At 37.1% G+C, this 20,557-nt stretch overlaps 1 protein-coding gene across 2 annotated transcripts in view; it reads left to right on the plus strand.

The window, feature by feature from the left end:
- The window catches only part of MARCHF1 (membrane associated ring-CH-type finger 1), a 553,625-nt gene that overhangs the window by 475,612 nt on the left and 57,456 nt on the right, over positions 1-20,557 (plus strand). The window lies entirely within an intron of this gene.

A 20,557-nucleotide genomic window follows, 5' to 3' on the forward strand; every position in this document is an offset into this window, starting at 1 on the left:
TCACTTTAATAACAACTGAGTTGGTAGGAAGTACAGAAATGAACACCATCAGTAACCTGTCACAAGTGAATTATTGGAATTACTCAACATAGAGTCACAGCGTCTCACTTTCAACTTTTGCTTTCTCTCTACTGGGAGGGGTCAAACTTGGAAAAGGTGAAATGGCTCTCTCTTTATATATCTGATAGAAAAAATGAGAAAAATGGATGTGTATTGCAAATGTATGCATTACTAGTGTGATAGAGTCGTATAATTAATTTCTCTCTTTGAAATGAATAATTACGTTTATTGTAGTCCTCAGCAAAAATTCAGATATAGGGGCGCCTGGGTGGCTCAGTTGGTTAAGCGTCCGACTTTCGCTTGGGTCACCATCTCGCGGTTCGTGGGTTCGAGCCCCGCATCGGGCTCTGTGCTGACAGCCAGCTCAGAGCCTGGAGCCTGTTTCAGATTCTGTGTCTCCCTCTCTCTCTGACCCTCCCCTGCTCATGCTGTCTCTCTCTCCTAGAAATAAATAAAACACTGAAAAAAAAATTTAAAAAAATTTCAGATATAGACTATCTACTTCACTCTACAGACTTAAGGGTTCTCCAACAATGAAAATGTTAATTAGCAACACATGCTAATGTTATGAATGTATAGTGCAATTTTACAGTCTTTCGGCATTTATCCCAGTAATTTATATTTGGAATGAACAAAAGCAATGAATTAAGACACTGATATTTATACATATATCCACACATATGAAATTTATGAGAAAAATAACATGAAAGACTTCAGAAATGGCATTTTATATCTTTTTTTAAAACATATATCTTTCAAAGATGTACTTTGTTCTTAGCAAAGTTTTTTTTCCCCTAATTGTTCTCATTTGGGGAGACAGTCTCTCCAGGTGTGAGTGGAATGACAGTGTCACCAATAATACTGATTGTCTTGATTGGTAGATTATCAAAAGCCAAGTAGATTGATTAATATTTTTCTAATTTGGCTAAATAGGTCACTCTGATTTTTGGAAATAGCATATATTCTGTAGGCCAATTATTTAACAAGTTGTGCTTCTAGAAAAGAAAAAAGAAAAAAATGGACATTTCTCTACCTATAAAACCAAAAGTAAATTTGAATATTAAGCAGGAATTTTCCAACCTCAGAAACTCCAGGCAAAAGCATATAGAAGTTCAGACATGTAAGTCAGTGTTCACATAGTATAAAGCTGTTTCAACTGTACTACATTTATCTTTTCTTTGTTAATTTCTAAGTTTGTTAAATACCCAGTGGTCTCAAAGTACAAAATACTGAATAAGATAAAATATCAATTAGGTTTTTCTTGGTTTGTTTTTTAGAGAGAAAGAGAGAGACAAAGCATAAGCAGGGGAGGGGCAGCGGAAGAAGGAGAGAGAATCTTAAGCAGGCTCCAAGCTCGTGTGGAGCCCAACACAGGGCTCCATCTCACAACTGTGAGACCATGACCTGAGCCAAAATCAATGGATGCTTCACTGACTGAGCCAAATAGGTGCCCCTATCTACTTCTTAATCTGAAAACAATATGTGTTCAGAATTATAGTTCTTTGAACTATGAGCTTTCTTTAATGGACTCATATTTGTTTGACAAGATGCAATTTCTTCTCTGTGAAAGGAAAGAAGGAAGGAAGGAAGGAAGGAAGGAAAATAAAAATAGAGAGTGGGAGAGAGGGAGGAAGGAAGGCAGGGAAGAAAGGAGGAAGGAAGAAGGGAGGGAAAGGAGGAGAGGGAGAGATAAAAAAAGAAAGGAAGAAAAAGAAAAGGAAAAGGAAAAAAGCAGCACCCTACATCTTCTCTCACTTATACAAATTCATTTTAAACATATATATGCAAACAGAAATACAAATTCATTTTAAACATATATATATATGCAAACAGAAAATGAACACTGTAATGAACACTGTATAAAAAAACTGATGAATATTGGGTACAGTGCTTGTTGCCACCACCTCATAATTCATATCTGAGAATTTATTTATAGTGTGAACATTTCCTCCATTTCTAATTACCATGTTTAGGTCTTCATCTTCCTTAGTACCATTGCAGAGTCGTTACACATTCATTTCAAATCTTCTGCAGCCATCCTCAGACATACGCAAATTTAAACACCAGTGTCTAATTGGGTGCAGAAATTAAAATTCCCCTGGCACAGCCTGGGTGAGTTGTCTTTGGTTAGTAGCACTGTGAGAGCCATAAACTCAGCCTGACGGTCTCTTTGCCTCCTCCCTCAGATATAAGGAAGACTCCAGAAGTCTATTTGTTCCCCTTCACTCACCTCCAGGTTTATGCAGAACTGAAGGTGCCATCATACGGGAGCTGCTGTGTTTGGAAAGCTTCTTGAAGACGGCTTTTACTTTAGACATTATACTGCAAACTTTCTTCTTTCCTTCATGGTTCTCTGACCATGGTGATCATGAAACCTCTCTATTTTCTGCCTAACTTATACCACTTTGCTCTTACTTGGCCCCTCTGAGCCTCACCTTAACAAATGCTGATGTCTTTTTTTTCATTTCTTTTTGTTTTTGAGAGAGACAGAGCACAAGCAGGGGAGAGGCAGAGACAGAGGGCGACACGGAATCTGAAGCAGGGTCCAGGCTCATGAGCTGTCAGCACAGAGCCTAATACAGGGCTCAAACCCACGAGCCATGAGAGCATGACCTGAGCCGAAGTCGGCCGCTTAATTGACTGAGTCACCCAGGTGCCCCACTGATATCTTTATCCTAAAGGTAGTTTGATCTGAGCTAGCTCACAACCCTCATAGGGTATAACCAAATTAAAGTGCTTTGCCACTGTATAAGAGAATGGAGAAAACAAAGGTAGAATATAGGAAGAAAAATAAAGAACTAGAATGAAATTGAAATTACATACACTGTCAGAATGTTCCATGAATGAGAGGACTCTTGGTTTGAAAGCCTCAAAATTCTACCAGTTCCAGCTAGGAAGAACCAGAAAGATCACTTCATCCAGTAGTCCTCAATATAGGCTGTGTGTTAGATTCACCTGGGAAGTTAAAAAAAATATTCCTGCCGGAACCCCATCCAGGTCCCCCTGGAAGTGATGTCTGCTCATGGGTATGTTTTTAAAAGCAACCCAGATTACTTCAGTGAGAAGCCAGGGCTGAGAATCACTGACTCTTTTAACCCAGTCTCAGGTGAACAGACTGATGCCCAGAAGAAACATATATTGCAAGAGCCGTACCCTGGGCAGCAGGTTCACTCAACAACGCTTCTATAACCCGGAAACACTAGAACGGAGCCTGGGGGTGAACAGCTGGTACAGATTATTTCCCTTCAGCTCTTGAAGGCATTTGGGATAGTGGTTCTTAAACTTGAGAAGTTTATTGGTGGAAATAGAAGACGCAGCTGCTTTTTACAATGTTCTTCTTGGATCAGACCTCAAATTTCTCATCTAGTTGCAGTTCACTTTCAAATGACACTGTAGACAAAGCAAACAAATGAACAACTAAATCCATGGCTCTCAAAATATAGTCCCTGCACCACTGGCAACAGAGTCACGTGGGAACTTGTTGAAATGCAAATTATTGGATCCCAGCTCAGACCTACTGAATGAGAAACTCTGGGAGTATGTCCCAGCTATCTAGTTTCACTGGACCTCTGTGGGATTCTGATGCACAGCAAAGTTTAAGGACCACTGAAGTAGTAACTGCAGATGAGAAAACAGACAATCGTAATACAGGTGTTCATGCTGTGATGGGTAAATATAGGGAGATTTGGAGCATAAGGAAACGGAGCCTGATGCAAGTATGTACATGAGGGACAGGAAAACACAAAGCAAATAAAGGGCATAGATATATGTTTTTATTTGATTATTTTCTTTTTCCTCTTTTCAAGGACATAGATATGTGATTATTATATAAGATTATTTTCTTTTCCCTTTATCAAGGACATAGATATATGTTTGTGTTTGATTACTTTCTTTTTCCTTCTTTTTTAAAATTTTTACATTTATTTATTTTTGAGAGACAGAGTGAGACAGAGCGTGAGCAGGGGAGGGGCAGAGAGAGAAGGAGACACAGAATCCAAAGCAGGCTCCAGGCTGTGAGCAAGTGTTCAGTACAGAGCCTGACGTGGGGCTTGAACCCACGAACTGTGAGATCATGACCTGAGGCGAAGTTGGACACTTACCTGACTGAGCCACCCAGGTGTCCTTCTTTTTCCTTTTTTTTAATGACTTGCCATACTGTGTATAGATATATGTGCATATATACACATTTACACATACACTCCAAAAGGAAAAATTAGGAAATTAAGAAAATCAGGACACATGAAAATAAGGGTAGAAAGACACTAACTCAACTAAAATGCATGTATGGAGCTTCACTACAAACTGACGTTTTCATAGGCACAGTGGCCAAAGCAAAGAAATAGGTTTCACAGAACAGCACACCAAGTGCTCAGATGAAACACAGCTTTTGCTAGTAATGAAGAATGACTAAGTGAAATTTATTTCATGAGTCTTTATAACGAGAATATTTCATACAGTGGATGGCATCCTTGGCTACCTGCATGTAAGGAACACATTCCACAGAACCCACGTTCTTTAACAGTGAGGGTCGGCAGAGAGCAGGGTTAAGGTCTTATCCTACTACTAGAGAGCTATGCTAAGTGCTTAGAAGGATGGCTTCTCCATCTTCAAAACTCTAAGACACACTTGGTATTTGTGGGAAAAGAAACCTCATAGAAGCAAATATCTCTATCCACTGACAGCCTGCACTTTTTCATGATAAATAGCTCAAGATCAATTCTCTCCTAACCACTCAATTTTCAATTAATCACTTAATGCCTCATGACATATAATAACTTGAACATCCTTGCAAGGATGGGTTATAAAATTATATCATGACTTTGACTTTATAAGAAATACAAAGATATATCATAAAAGTCATGCCTTATATTTTTTTTTTTATCATTTTGCATCACCTACTACATATAGTATGTCATTAATGGAGAAGAGAAAAGTTTGGAGTAAAATTATATGAAATTTGTTTAAGAAACTTAAGAAGAATAGAAAAAAAGTAATATATGCTTCTTCTTCCACACCACCTCCACCCGCCTTCTCAAATACTGAGCTAATGTGACCAAGCACAACCATAAGCTGATGCCACCCACCCAGTTAAAAGAGCATTTGTGCCAATTTCTCCCCTGATCTCACAGCCATATTCTTCAACATCCCTTGGGAGACATCTTAGCCCAAATTCCACTATGTGCAAAAATAAGGCCCACAAATGCGCATAAGTTTTGTAGCTTCTTCATGCCTTTACCAGTGATAAGTTTGCATGCAGATTAATTTTCAATATATTTATCACAATGATATGATGAGAAATGTGAATGGACTTTTTTGGTTACATGTGCAACGATTTCATTCCCTACTTTTTGTCAAATGGTATTAAGGGAGTAAGTGCATAAATCAACAAACTTTGTGATTCACTAATATAACGTGAATATTCATTATGATACAAAGTATATACACTTATGTTTATAACATATATATGTAATAGATATATAGTCTATAACAGGTAAAGCTGTTATAATTACATTCAAGTAAGATGCTATTTTTATAAAGTTCAACTAAAGATACTATCAATTTGTATTCATGATTTACTTCTTTAAGAGTAGACATATTAAGATGGTATTAGAAAATTAAAATATAATTTGGGAACAAAAAACAGCTTTCATTACAATGACTGTAAAAAAAAAAAAAAAAAAAAAGATATAATCTCCATCAGCATCAAGAAAGCAGAGGAATGTTACTGGTTTCATATTATAAATTAGCTAGACATCATCCAAAACTAAAATAAACTGAGAGTTAGTCATGACAGTGATCCGCTCTTTGTTTTATTTATCTTGTATCATGTTTAGTGCAACACCATACTTGAGGATTTTACTTCTGCACTTGCATTTGCATTTATGTTTTTCACATTTGTAGTTTGTGCATGAAAAAAGTTCTAATCTACTTTTCATCAAACTCCTTGTTGAAGTTATGCATTTCACTTTTTTTATATAGTTTTTGTCTTCAAATAAAGATAGCTGCATCAGAGACGTTTTAAAAGGCAAAGAATATAGGGAAGCCATATACAAAATGATTGCATCCGGCATACACAAATAATGAAATTCATTATGATTATATTGAGTGTGGAGGAAAAATAATATCAGTTTATCAGTTAGACCTTGTCGTAGTGAAAAGTGCTGTTCAAAAAGACCAAAAGGTGATGAAATCACAGGAATACAAAATTAAGGCCAGGCACTGAGAAAGACTCCACAGGCAGTGATGAGTATTGAGAAATTTGAAACATATCCACAAGTCCATGCAGGTGAAAATGCTGATGATAGAGCAGGAGAGACCCCGTTCAGCTAGCAAACAACAAGGTAAATTGGTTTTAGCCTCTCAGGAACTGAAGGAGAATTATATACAGAAATGGAATGTCTGAATACACACACCTGTATAGATTATAGATGTATACAGTAGCTGGATGAAGTATCAAGTTTTATATGCTTAGAATTCAGAAAATACAAGATATCTGTGGCATTGGAGTATATGTGTGGAGTAGAGATGAGGGACAAACTATTCATAACATTTTCTGTCCTTCAAATGAATACATATATTGGGTATAGGCTGGAGACTTTCGCTGATAGAGTCAGCACTGGCAAGTTTGTATTTCTGTTAAAATATAAATGACAGTAAGTGGAAATCCTTTGGTTACTATAGAACCAAAACGTTACAGGGGCTGCTCCTAGAGAGAGACACAGCAAGAAACAGACTCTTAACTATAGGGGAACAAACTGATGGTTACCAGAAGGGAGACGGGTGGGCAGATGAAAGAAATAGGTAAAGTAGATTAAGAGCACACTTATCATTATGAGCACTGAGTGACATATACAATTGTTGACTCACTATACTGTACACCTGAAACTAATATAACACTGTATGTTAACTATAATAGAATTAACATGAAAAATCTTAAAAAGTGAATAAAAAAATAATGGGATTTTTAAGCTTTTTATAAGGAAAAAGAGTGGCTGCCTCTGAAGCTGAACAGGAAGGGAACAGGAAAGCAGTCCACATTTACTGATAACACATAGCACTTCTCCAAATTGTTCAAGTACACATTCATGAATTTTCAGCTTACTAGAGAATGAGAGAAAAGGAAAGTAGAATTGGAAAACTATTCTTAAGCCTTTGTATTTTTCTGGTTATTTTAATATTTGTTTTAGTGATTATCACAGTAGTTGTGGTTAAAAGTATTTTGATTTACACTTAATTACCTGATGGATCACCTGGGTGGCTCAGTTGGCTAAGTGACTCTTGATTTTGACTCAGGTCATAATATCACGGTGAGTGGGATCAAGTCCCACACCAGGCCCTGAATTGACAGTGTGGAGCCTGCTTGGGCTTGGGATTCTCTCTCTGCCTGTTGCTCTTGGCCCCTCCACCCCCATTCTCTCTCTCAAAAAAATAAATAAATAAATAAATAAACATTAAAAAAAAAATAAACTTAGGGGTCCCTGAGTGGCTCAGTTAGTTAAGCATCTGGCTTTGGCTCAGGTCATGATCTTGCAGTTTGTGAATCCGAGCCCTGTGTCAGGCTCTGGGCTGACAGCTCGGAGCCTGGAGCCTGCTTCATATTCTGTGTCTCCTTCTCTCTCTATCTCTTGCCTGCTTACACTCTGTCACTCTCTCTCTCAATAATAAACATTAAAAATAAATTAAAAATAAATTTAAAAATAATTGTAATTACCTGGCCAGATAATCGCTATTTAGATTTTGATATGTTTAGATATATTTAGATTTGATATATTCCCTTCTAATATTTTATGCACATAAATTTTTAATAGAATTATGCTGTTTTCAATTATTTCTCTGAATGGCAAGGCATAATGTTCACACACATAACTTTTGAAAACAACTTATTTTGGTATAAGTGGAAAAACTCTGTTCTATCAAGATTATGAATAAATAAAAGTGTATATGATTTTGGTTTTTTTTTTGAGGCATTTTAATTTGGATCCACAAAATTGTATTCCATCCCCTGATTGAGAAACAAATGGTTGGGACAGTGAAATGGTATGAGAATAATTCTGGATATACTACACACTAGGAAAATTGAATTAGAAAGAGGGAGTAAGGAAACACATTATTAACTATATATTTGTGATTCTACTGCTAGTTGGAAAACCATACTTTAAATGTGATTACTATTTGAACTAATTACTTGTTATTCATAGTTCTGCTATTTGGAAGCATATCTTTCAAATATGATTTTTCATTGAAATACCTCACATCCCAGATAGTAGAATCTATGAGAAAGTGTGAAACGGCTTCCTTCTGTTTTTCAAAATGACCGTCCCATACATTGCAATGAAGCTAAAAAATTAACTTATGAACATGATGGCTTTTAAGTGGTACCTGTGGTGACAAACAAATGCTCAGAAGCCCTGTAGATTAAGCATCTGTCCCAAGAAGCTTTCATTAAAACCCTAAAGTCAGCCTGTCCTTCACTCCCATTGTCCCACAGCCCACCCACCCCCCTCCTATACCCAGATTGGCATCTCCTTTATCAACTCATACAGTATCTAATGTTCTCTTGTCCATTCTCACAGCTATTACTCTAGTTCATCTTACTACTATTGATTTTGACTATTATAATATTCCCTGCTTTTTCTTTCAGATCTCTGAGGTAACACAGATTAAGCTTCCTAAAGATGTTATTTTCTTACTTAAATTTTTTAGTGAGTTCCCACTCCAACGGAAGACAAAGTGTTTTATGTGTGTGCCTCTGTGTATGTGTGGGTGTGTAGGTGTGTGTGTGTATGTGTGTGTGTAGGTGTGTGTGTGTGTGTAGGTACTAGCAATGGACGAAGAAAATGTATTTGAGGCTCTCTGTAATCTTATTTTGTTTTTCAGCATGACGTCCCACTACAATCTTATCCAACCTTTCATGTTGCTGTCAAACTTGTCCACATTTTTTACCCGAGTACCTGGTCAATTCTACTTCAAAACATTCACTGAAAATATCTGTTATATCTGGAGTATCCCACCAACTGCCATCTTTATCTGCCAAAATTCTACCCAAGCTCCATTTTAGTTCATACATTATGTCTTCCATTGGACTTTGACCACTCTCCCAACTCACAATCTCTACATTGTCTTTCCCTCCCTTGCATACAACAGTACTTGATATGTCACACATCGCATTGTCACTTGGATTCTGGCTAGTTGTGCCATTATCCAGTGTATAAACTGTCAAAGAATAAAGTCCTTGAAGGGCAAAGACTGAGACTTATTCTTCTGTATGTTTATTACAGCACCTTATATATCCTCACACATAGTGCATGTGCAACAAACTCTTTGTGGAGATAATGATTAATAAATGAAGAAATGAATGAATAAGTGAATAAATGAATAAAGACTGATTCATCCATTGCATTCAAAGCAGCTGGAGCTGCTGTAAAATATAAGTATTTTGCCAAGACACTTACCTGCCTGTTTAGAAGATTTCATATGCAGAAGCATATTTCTAATTCATTCGGTGCATTTTTGGTTATCTGTAAATAAATTACCTGCTCTGTCAATTATCCATGGCAACTTGAGACTTCCTTTGATGTAATGCTCTACCAGATAAGATTACTGACTAGACAAAAAGTGGAAGAGAGTTATGCTTGAGAATGAGGTTATGAGTATTCAGACACTTTGCAATCACAAAGAAAGTGCTATCACAAATTCAGTTTGTTTGGGGGGCGGGTGTTTGTTTTCTTACAAAATCAATTTGAATTAAGAATCTCTGCCAGATACAGAAAATATAAAGACTAAAAAGTTATCATGGTAATTTTTAAAGTAGTTCTGTTATTAGGTGTGTACAAAAACCCTACTCTGTATCTGAGCAAATCTTATTTCTTTGGTTACATCTACACAGAAGGAAAATAAGTATGTATTATCTGTCCTTTTCTTTTTCCTGTCACATCAATGCATGCAGCTGATAACTTTAAGAATATCTGCTTAGGAATATCTCTAGTTTAATTTTATCAGTCTTACAAACAAACCCAAAAATCTCAAAACTGAATACAAAATGAATGTTTGCGACACATGTGAGAACGTAGAGAAAATCATTACATCGGTATGCTCATTCAACATTTATTATCTATCTATTCATCTTATGTCACCAAAATTATGAGGTAGGATCTGAAAAGATACGATGTACTAGTGGGGAAAATCACTTCCTCTACTCAGAAGTAGATTGTACTCTGAGCTCAACATAGGGCCGCAAAGTGACAGTTAACAGAAGAGGGATTATCCCAAAGGGCACTATCCATCTTCAGGTGTCTCCTGACTTGGAGGATTTGGACAGTTTGAGTGGATCCTAAAACTACTGAGAAATTCTGTTCTGCTGGCTGTTGGATACACTTGGAGCTGGGACTCGGGCCCATACATGCCTGTGCATGGCAGAAAAATCTAATGTACTCAAAGAACCCATGGAAATGTCCCAGAAAGTCCTCAATGAGGACCCAGCCCACTATGAGACTAAATCACTAGACTATACAGGATAGAGGAGTCCCTATGAGAATCCTCAGACCCAATCAGAGTTTAAACTATTAGTATCAATAATATCAAACCACCACCAGTGGTGTTGACATCTATAGGAAGAGTAATTCAAATAGAATCTTCCCAACCCATTGCAGCTCACACAACCAAGATACCAATAAATTCAAATAAGAACTGGCCTCCCTGCTTCCATTATTGGTGATAGAAGGTGATCATTATTTTCTCTGCTGTTTTCTGTCAGTGTGATATCTGGTGCGAAGAAAATGTGGCTGATTAGTTGCAACTTGGTATCAGCTCTGGGATCAAGTTAGGAACCAGGGACATTGCTATGTCACTGCTCAGACAACAGCTATGCAGATGGTCTGAGGTTTTGAACAGGTCAGTGATGACAAATTAGGGCGTGAAATTAGACTCAAGAAGTCATGCTATGTACCAAGTGTTTCTGAGTTGAAAATATCCCTTACAGAAAACAAAACACTTGAAAAAAAATCACTTGTGTGTGAAGAACTGTCACTTATATGGAGATGTCAAGATTGTCTATTAGATTCAGAATGACCAATCTTATGATTACAAAATCTGCATTAGCTATCTGTAAATATTTTTATCTTTCTGTCATAATTATATATTTAACTAGAGTTTTTAAGATTTTTAAAAATTTTTTAATATTTATTTTTGAGAGAGAGACAGAGTGTGAGCAGGGAAGGGGCAGAGAGAGAGGGAGATACAGAATCTGAAGCAGGCTCCAGGCTCTGAGCTATCAGCACACAGCCCTACACGGGGCTCAAACCCATGAACCATTAAATCATAACCTGAGCTGATTGAGCTCAGTGTAACCAACTGAGCCACCCAGGCTCCCCAGAATTTTCAAGATTTTTTAATCTCAGGTTGAATGGTAGCTTATAATATTTCATCTCTGTAAAGAAAATTTTAGAAATCTGAGTTATAAGGTTGTTGTTAATTCCAAAAATGTATGCTGATTCCATATCAAAAAGAGTTGGTGGAAACAGTTGTTAGTAAGAATAATATTAAATACTGCCCATCTTCTCTGCTTATTAAGTAAGAGTTACTTCTCCTTTCTACTGCAGATTAGTTTGCTTGACTTCTTCTGATGCTCAGATAGGATACAAAATTGGTTCACTCCAGTTTAAGTCCTCAAATGCAAATTAAGAGTGCATGGTATATGCAAGGATAATACATTTCTCATTTTCATTATAAGTGATTTTCCCGAAACATAAACAAAACACTGGTAGCTGGTAACAAATTCTGAGAATTGCTAAATCATCTCACTAAACTATCCCTCTTGGTCTCTGCTCTATACATGCTTTTTTATTTTTCTGTTGTTTTTTTTTTTTTCTGCTTCATACACGTTTAAATAATGGCTTAAAGTATAGTGTTCCCAGTCCATTTCTGGTCTAGTAATTAACCATCTTTACCCTGACTTTTAACACTGTCTTCACTTAAACTGATCTTGGTATTATGCTATTTTTTCTGTACAAAGAAAATCCTTCCCCCCAAAATGAATAAACAGGAATTTATTTAGCTCATAATATCAGAACTTGAATAGATGAGATCATTAACAAACACCAAAGACAGATCTGTGTAGTGTGGGATTTAAGGGCAATGGTTCATGGTTCATGGGTTCGAGCCCCGTGTCAGGCTCTGTGCTGACAGCCAGCTCAGAGCCTGGAGGCTGTTTGGGATTCTGTGTCTCCCTCTCTCTCTGACCCTCCCCTGCTCACATTGTGTGTGTGTGTGTCTCTCTCTCTCTCTTCCTCTCTCTCTCTCTCTCTCAGAAAAAAATAAAAATAAAAAAATAAAACCACAAATCTAGGAGTAATGCTTGAAGATGAAGTACAAAACTTCAAGGGCAAGCAAAGGGGAAATGCTAACCAAGGAGGGAGGAGAAATCAGTCTGTTGGAAAGAAAAAATAACAGAATTGCAACACTAGAAAAATAGGAGTTCTTGTTGTTTAATTACCCTTGCATGAGCTCCTTTGATGCAGTGTCTGCCATATAAATACTTATATTTTAGTGCTTTCTTTTTTTAATTTTTTAAATTTATTTTTGATAGAGCACAGTGGGGAAGAGGCAGAGAGAGAGGGAAACGGAGAATCCCAAGCAGGTTCCACGCCATCAGCACAGAGCCTGATGCAAGGCTGGAACTTACAAACCGTGAGATCATGACCTGAGCTAAAATCAAGAGTCAGATGCTTAACCAGCTGAGCCACCAGGCACCCCTATATTTGTGTACTTTCAAAGATAGAAAATTTGCATTCTCCTGGGAGGAGCTCATTACATCTTTGGCAAGCTCTGTGTGTATGTGGGGTGGGGGGCTGGGGGGGTATTTTATATATATATATAAAAGTTTCCATTAACTTGTAATACACTCTTTTTTATAATTTTTTTATAGTTTATATATTTATTGTGAGAGAGAGAGCAGGGGAGGGGCAGAGAGAGAGAGAGAGAATCCCAAGCAGGCTTAGCACTGCCAGCGCAGAGCCCACCATGGGGCTCAAACTCACAAACCATAAGATCATGACCTGAGCTGAAATCAAGAGTCGGATACTTATCCAAGTGAGCCACAGTGGTGCCTCTGTTTCCTCTAACTTCTGCTCAATGGATCCAGTTGTGGGACAGAATAAGAACCAGCTACCATTTCACAAAATAGCTTTTCACATATCTGTACACAGTTGTCAGGTAATTTCCCCTTCTTGCTTTTTTTTTTCCTCCCTCCAAAATGTTAAACATGGGAATTAATAGTTCCCTGTATTTATCACAAAATTACTGCATAGTGTTTATTTTTTTATAGTTGACGTATAACTACATTAGTTTCAGGCATACAACATGATTTGGTATTTGTATATATTGTGAAATGATCAGATTAAGTCTAGTTAACATCCTACACTCATACTTTAAAAGTGCCTCCTTGACCCACAATTTTTTTAAAATGTTTATTTTCAGAGATAGAGAAAGAGAGCACAAGCACGGGAGGGGCAGAGACAGAGGAGAGAGAGAATCCCAAGCAGGTTCTGTGCTATCAGTGCAGAGCCCAACACAGGGCTCAGTCTCCCAAACCATGGGATTATGACCTGAGCCAAGATCAAGAGCAGGATGCTTAACCGACTGGGCCAAGCAGGTGCCCCTGACCTACAATTTTGACTTTGTGGAAGACTTAGCCATGAATTTAGATAGGTTGAGTTTTATGTTATTTCCCTGTCATTTCTTACCATGATATCTCACCTACAAAATCATATCATGGTATCATCTCACCTATCATTTCCCACCTTCCCAGGCTCCAGAATCCTAACATCTTTGGTCTGTTCCCCATAAGTAATCACTATTTGATTTCTGCAGTCATCTTATATTCCCTTCTAATTCCACTTTTTCTAAGTTTAATGTTAGTAGTCACAGATGCCAAAAAGGGGAAAGTTTCAAAAAGGAGGGGTTACCCAACAATACCAAAAACATATCAGGAAAAATAAAGAATTAGAAAAGGTTTTTAGACCTGACTGTATGGAGGGTTGTTAGTAGCCTAGCAGAAAATTAACCTCAGTAGTAAGATAGATCTCCCTTTCTTACATTATAGATCTTTGAGGTGAAGAATGACAGAGCCCTACAAGTTGAAATGCAGACATGAGAAATTGAGCTGCTTTTATAAAAACATGCAATCCATTGCATTCATTACCTAGCAGCAATTGTTGTTGATTTTATTGAGCACATATATATTGGCAATAATATCTTAGTTGGGGAGAGTGTTTACATTTTGTGACATATTCTTATATATCTTATTTGAGCCTTATAATAGCCATGTGAGATTTCAAAGAGGAGAAGACCAACTGTCTGAAAACTTATCTGAGACCACTCAATATACAGTTTTAAATATACAGCCTTGCCTACCTTCCTTGGGCCATGTCTATGACTTAACTGATGTAGGGAGACAAATGTGGCAGAAGCTAACTCACCTGTATGGAGTCAGAATTCATGAACTTGACCTTACAAGGATTGGCTCTACCCCACTTACCGAACTAACTGTTAAAAACAGTGAGCACCATCGGGGCATCTGGGTGGCTCACCAAGAGTGTCCGACTCTTGGTTTTAGCTCAGGTCATGATCTCACAGTGGGATCAAGCCCCACTTTGGGCTCTGCCCTGATAGTGCAGAGCCTGCTTGGGATTCTCTGTCTCCCTCTCTGCCCTTCCCCTGACTTGCACTCTCTCACTCTCTTTCTCAAAGTAAATAAATAAACTTAAAAACAACAATTAGTCCCAGTACAGTGAAAGCAATGGCATAGGTAAACAACATTAGTAGTAGTACCAGTAGGATCCAATTAGCCCATGATAAAATTAACAAATATCTGATTGCCTACAACATGCCAGATACTACACCCTTTCATCTCCTTTAATCCTCAGGGAACTGTAAGAGGTATTTTTTCACCTCATTTACACATGAGTAAATCAAGTAAGCTGAGAACTTCTCCAGTTTACTGGAGCAAAGAGCAAGCATGTGAGCCAGGATTTGGTTTGCTTGCGAATCTCAAATACCAAATAATATCTTTATTTTTTTAATTGTTCTGTGACAGTGGGAATAAAAAGTAGCACAAAAAGGATATTAATTCATCCATGAGGGATATGAATACGCTAAATGTAGATGGTCTTTGTCTCATTTCCTCCCGCTTTCAACATCAATTCTTCAGTATCGTAACTTCCAATCTCAAATCTATCCTTTCCCCATGATACATTAACCACGAGATGGCTTCACTCGCCTCCCAGCTCAGGGTCTAGATCTTATGACCAACTGTTTTTACACTGTGTTCCCTGATGCATTAGAATCCTTCACTCCTTGTCCTTCCCATTTCTGACTTCGTGAACTCAAGTTCACGCATTAGACTGTGCTCCAGCTGTAAGGCTGCTCTCTGACTGCTGCACGCTGTTGGCTCCAGGTAGTGTTAAGGGTGTCCACTGTAAATTTGTGCTGTCTCATCTCACCAGGGACCTCACGGCCGCTCCATGGTTCTAATAGTCATGCTTGGATAATTTCCCATCACATGCTCCAAGTAGCTTTTTCTAATTTCTAACAGCCTTTCTAATACCTTAACCCCATGCCTTCCTGCCTTCTGTTGAACGTACACATTCAACAGAATGTCTGCTATATCAGGAAAGATAAGAAGACCCCTCCCCAGACCCAGCTACTGCAACCCCTCTGTCTCCACCACTTTCACTTAGTAGTTTCCCTCTACCTCTTGCTCACAGGGAAAAGCGTATGTTTACCTCCTGTGTATTCTTCCACTTGTTCCCCATACTTTCTTGACTTCTCAAGAAACCTTCATTTAACAATGGGGTATTCCCTTGCCTATTTTTTTAAACTTTCACCTATTTAAGTCACCTTTGATTCTGCTAATGAACAAGTCCAGGTTTTCCCTGTTAAAAATGAAATGAAATGACAAATAAAAATAAGATTTAGTCTGCTATTCTTTCACTACTATGCTGTATTTCTTGAAAGAGAGAAATTACATCTGTTCATTCATTTATTTGAGCACTAACTTCTCATCTACTGCTTAATACATTTCAATATGGCTTCCACCCACATGTATTCTAATCATTTTTAGCTTAGTAAAGTGAATTCTAAGAATTAATACCAAATTCTGAAGCATGATAGTTTTGAGTAAAGATTAACATCCAAATTAAGTCATTACAAACATAGCTGTATCGCGGCACCTGGGTGGCTTAGTCGGTTAAGTGTCCGACTTTCGCTTAGGTCATGATCTTGCGGTTCGTGGGTTCGAGCCCCGCATCGGGCTCTGTGCTGACTGCCAGCTCAGAGCCTGGAGCCTGTTTCAGAGTCTGTATCTCCCTCTCTCTCTGACCCTCCCCTGCTCACGCTGTTTCTCTCTCTCTCTCTCCTAGAAATAAATAAAAATATTGGAAAAAAAAACATAGCTGTATCTATAATGACTATGCTTAAAGATTATTTAGTTCAGGAGGGGTATGGAGGAAAATGTAGGCAGGGAAGCGAGGAGATAGATCAGAAAGATTTGCCGAAAGGAAAGGGGAGAAAATGGGATGGAATATGGGACGAGAAAGTTAAGGGGCTGTCTGAAAACTATAGGGGTGACTGCCTTTAGGAGTTACATATTGTAAATGGGCTTTGTTGCCACAAATCCAAGTAAGATCCCAGGCATCTCTACACATTCTGCAGACTGAGGGGCTCCAGTGTCACAACATTGTTTTAAATTCTTAACACCTAGGTGATTGTAATAGTTGCCCCAATGGGGTCCCTGCCTCCAGGTTCTGTTCTCTCCTTAATCCACCCCATGTGCTGATGCTATTGTCTGATTTTCTTTGCATATAGCAAGAAACTAAGAAAATGTAAAGGAAGGGAGGGAGGGAGGGAGGAAGGAAGGAAGGAAGGAAGGAAGGAAGGAAGGAAGGAAGGAATCCCAAAATTACATAATCACTATGACCTTCACAAAGATTTTTTTAGTGATAAATTATTTTTAAAAAACTTATGTAGAGAAAAAATTCTAGTTACCAGATCCAAGAAAAGTTGGCAAGAGGGGGAGTGGGGAGCAGTGGAGGTCATTTTAAGATACATGAAACCAAAAAACAAAACAAAAACCTGCTTTTCTTAAAACTCAAACATTAAGGAAGGGACTAAGCATGCCCCCACACACACAATTTCCAGAATTTAATTTGCTGAATACTATTTGGTGGTCTACTTTTCACAGAAAGCTAGAAGTTATATGGAAATAGAAGTTTATTCAAGTGATAAATGGTAAGTCTCAACGTATACTGATTAAACTGTAAGCAGCCAGTTAAAAGAGTAAAATGCCAATAAAATTTGGGAATTCAGCTTATCCTTGTCACTAGGTGACAGACACCAATGTCAGTCACCAATAATTTTATGGGAATCACTCACTTCCCAAGCCTTGATTTCCCATAAGGTAAAAATGCATTGAAATTATGAATATTTTATGATGCAATTTCAATATTAAAATAATTTTCTCTACACAATTATTCTGCTGGAAAAAGTATGTCCGTGTTTTTATTACCATGTTTTCATTTATAATTTAACAGTTGTGGTTAGTGTAAATTATATCAGCTTAAGAATTGTTTAATTCTTTTTATAATGGCATAATAAACATTATTTTTTATTTCTAATAGATATTTGATGTTGGTATATAGTTCTTAAGTTCATTTACAACAATCTCAACATGATTTGGAAAAGACTCTTGGGGTCCAACTTGAGTCGGATAATTTAGCAAAAGTTCAAAATGCTAAAATCATGTAAAAATAAGTCTCGTGCAATAGGAATGAAAATGAAATCAGCTTTTGATTTTCCCTGTGAGAGAGAGCCTTAATTTTATGAAGACATGAAATTACCGGTGATGCTTCAGGTAACAGTTTCGGCAGAAATTTTTAGAAAGAAATATGTAAGACATACGAAGTTGAACTATAATCAATAAACTGTCCAGGTCAAGTTGAACTCAGTAATCAACAAGGTCTTTATGTAAATCTGCTTATGAATAAATTGCTTTTTTCATGTCAGTATAAAAAAAATCAGAGCCTCAAAATCATCTTGGAAGTCGTGTAGCAGTTGACATGATCTCTTATCAGTAGTGAATTATCAGATGACATTAATTGTAATTTTTTTATTTTTCACATGAGATTTTGCCTCTCTCCTTGTATTCATGGATCAGCAAGTTTCAATGACAAGCCAGGAGGGACTTTAGTTTTTATTGTCTGCTTCTCTATGTAACCTTTACTTCAACTTTTGTTACTTGCAGTTGTTGGGGTAATATATTTTGTAAACTTTGTTTTATTATTGTTGGTAATATTCATATATTGTCTTTGACTCAGAATCACCATATTTAAGGCAAGGGTAAGCAAATGTTTCCTGTAAAAAGGCAGGTAGTCAGTATGTTAGTCTTTGTGGCCATATGGTCTTTGCAGCAACTCCCAATTCTGTAGTTATAGTAAAACACAGCTCTAAACAATACATTAAAAAATGTGGGTGTGTTTCAATAATACTTTATTTACAAACATATGTGGCAATAAGAATTGGGCCATAGTTGGTGACTCCTAACCTAAAGGAGTATCTTTGTGTGGATGAAGAAAGATGAGAGTTTTCAAGGACACAAGAAATACCAACCTCTCATACTATGTAATTCATTAGGTGTCAATGGCTCCAAAAATAAATATTGCAACCAAATGAAGTACTATAGAAATCCAGATTTTCTTTCACTGGTTGCTCTTATAAGTAATAGCTTGTTGATGAAATAATCATTTTACTCAACGAACATCTACTGAGCATCTATCATGAGACCAATACTCCATTGGCAACAAGCGTGATACGAAGTATACACTTTCATATTAAAGAATAGACTCTCAGATAATTTTTCATTTTTCCCCACCACATCAGTCTTTTATATATGCTGCTACATCCAACTCTTCTACTTCCTACCTCAGTTCAGGAGAAAGAGGACTCTGACTTTGAACTTCCCTATGCTCTCATCTCATCACTCACACCCTAAGGACTTTAGAAGTCAGTGTTCCTTTTTAATTATATTCTTTTTACTTAAGAAAAAGAGATTCAAGAAGCTCCTGGATTGCTCTGTTGGTTAAGCGCCAACTCTTGATCTCAGCTCAGGTCCAGGGTTGTGAGTTCAAGCTCCATACTGGGCATGAAGCCTACTAAAAAAAAGATGGAGAAGGAGAAGAAAAGGAAGAGAAGAGAAGAGAAGAGAAGAGAAAAAAGAAAAGGAGATTCAAAACACTAGTTAGTGTACTGTGTCATACTTCTTTATTTTGAGGTTAGGGAAGGACTTGGTTTCAGTTCCTGTATCTTACTGCAATAACAATTAGAGCAACTATTTCGTTTCCCCTGGGAGACAGCTGAGATAAATATGTTTTCAAAATCCATTCTTTAAAACTTATGCTTCTGGAGAATAGGGCATATAGAGCTAAAAGAAAAGAGTAGCAATTCAAACATTCTTCAAGCCTGCTGCTGTGACTCAGCCCAAAAAAGTAACTCTACAGATATTTTTTTTGAAATGTGCCATTCATATTTTTAGAAGCTTTAAAAAATATTTCTAATCAGATTTATTGACAACTTCTAAATCACAAGAATTATTGAAGTACTGAGATTTGAATTACAGTCTTGAGGTGTGAAAAGCTTATCCCATCTAATGAGGAAACAAATTATTTTTTTTAATTTGTAGGTGAACATAATGAAGATCTCATAGACTATGAATCTATGACATTGAGCTTCACAGTAATTCAGTAAACTAATTGAATTCTGAATTCCTTGGAAGATGTAATAATTAACATTTTAAAACAATAGAATTTACTGTACTTGAACTTTATGTGACTGGTATCTTTGTAACTATTAAACCATTGATGATTATTGACAGTTTTGGCCATTAATTGTGACCAAATAAATGTGCATCTTCCTAGGAAAAATCTTTATAATTTTCAATCTGAAACTTTCAATATTCACTTTATTCTTCGATAACATGTTAAAATTTTTTCAGATTTCTTCCACATAGATACTAAATTGTATACCATGCTTCTATAAAATTGTCATCAAAATAAAACAAACTTATCAGATTAAAACATTCCTTACAATGCTTGTAAGTCATGACTTTGATATATGAAATCAAGCTGATGCTCATAGACACTGAGATATTAAAGAGATTAAGCTGAGGATATGCCTCAATCATTGTGCTGTTAAACCTGGCATTAGTATCGGAATGATATGATAGCGCATTTCTGGGTTACTGGTATCTAATGCTTACTGACATGAGCATGAATAGCAAGTGAAAGGAAATTAATACTGGGCATAGATTCAGTTCTAGCATCAGGTTGGAGTCAAAAGTCCATGCTTTGTACGTCTTCGCTTGCAGTTTCTAATGCAGTCTGGTAGGTGTGAGGGAAGGAATCCACTGGGGAGCAGTGTCCTCTGGGAGATCTCATCCTGACTGCCTTGT

This window comes from Crocuta crocuta, unplaced genomic scaffold (assembly GCF_008692635.1).
Source record: "Crocuta crocuta isolate KB4526 unplaced genomic scaffold, BGI_CrCroc_1.0 scaffold346, whole genome shotgun sequence".
In the NCBI taxonomy this organism is placed as follows: domain Eukaryota; kingdom Metazoa; phylum Chordata; class Mammalia; order Carnivora; family Hyaenidae; genus Crocuta; species Crocuta crocuta.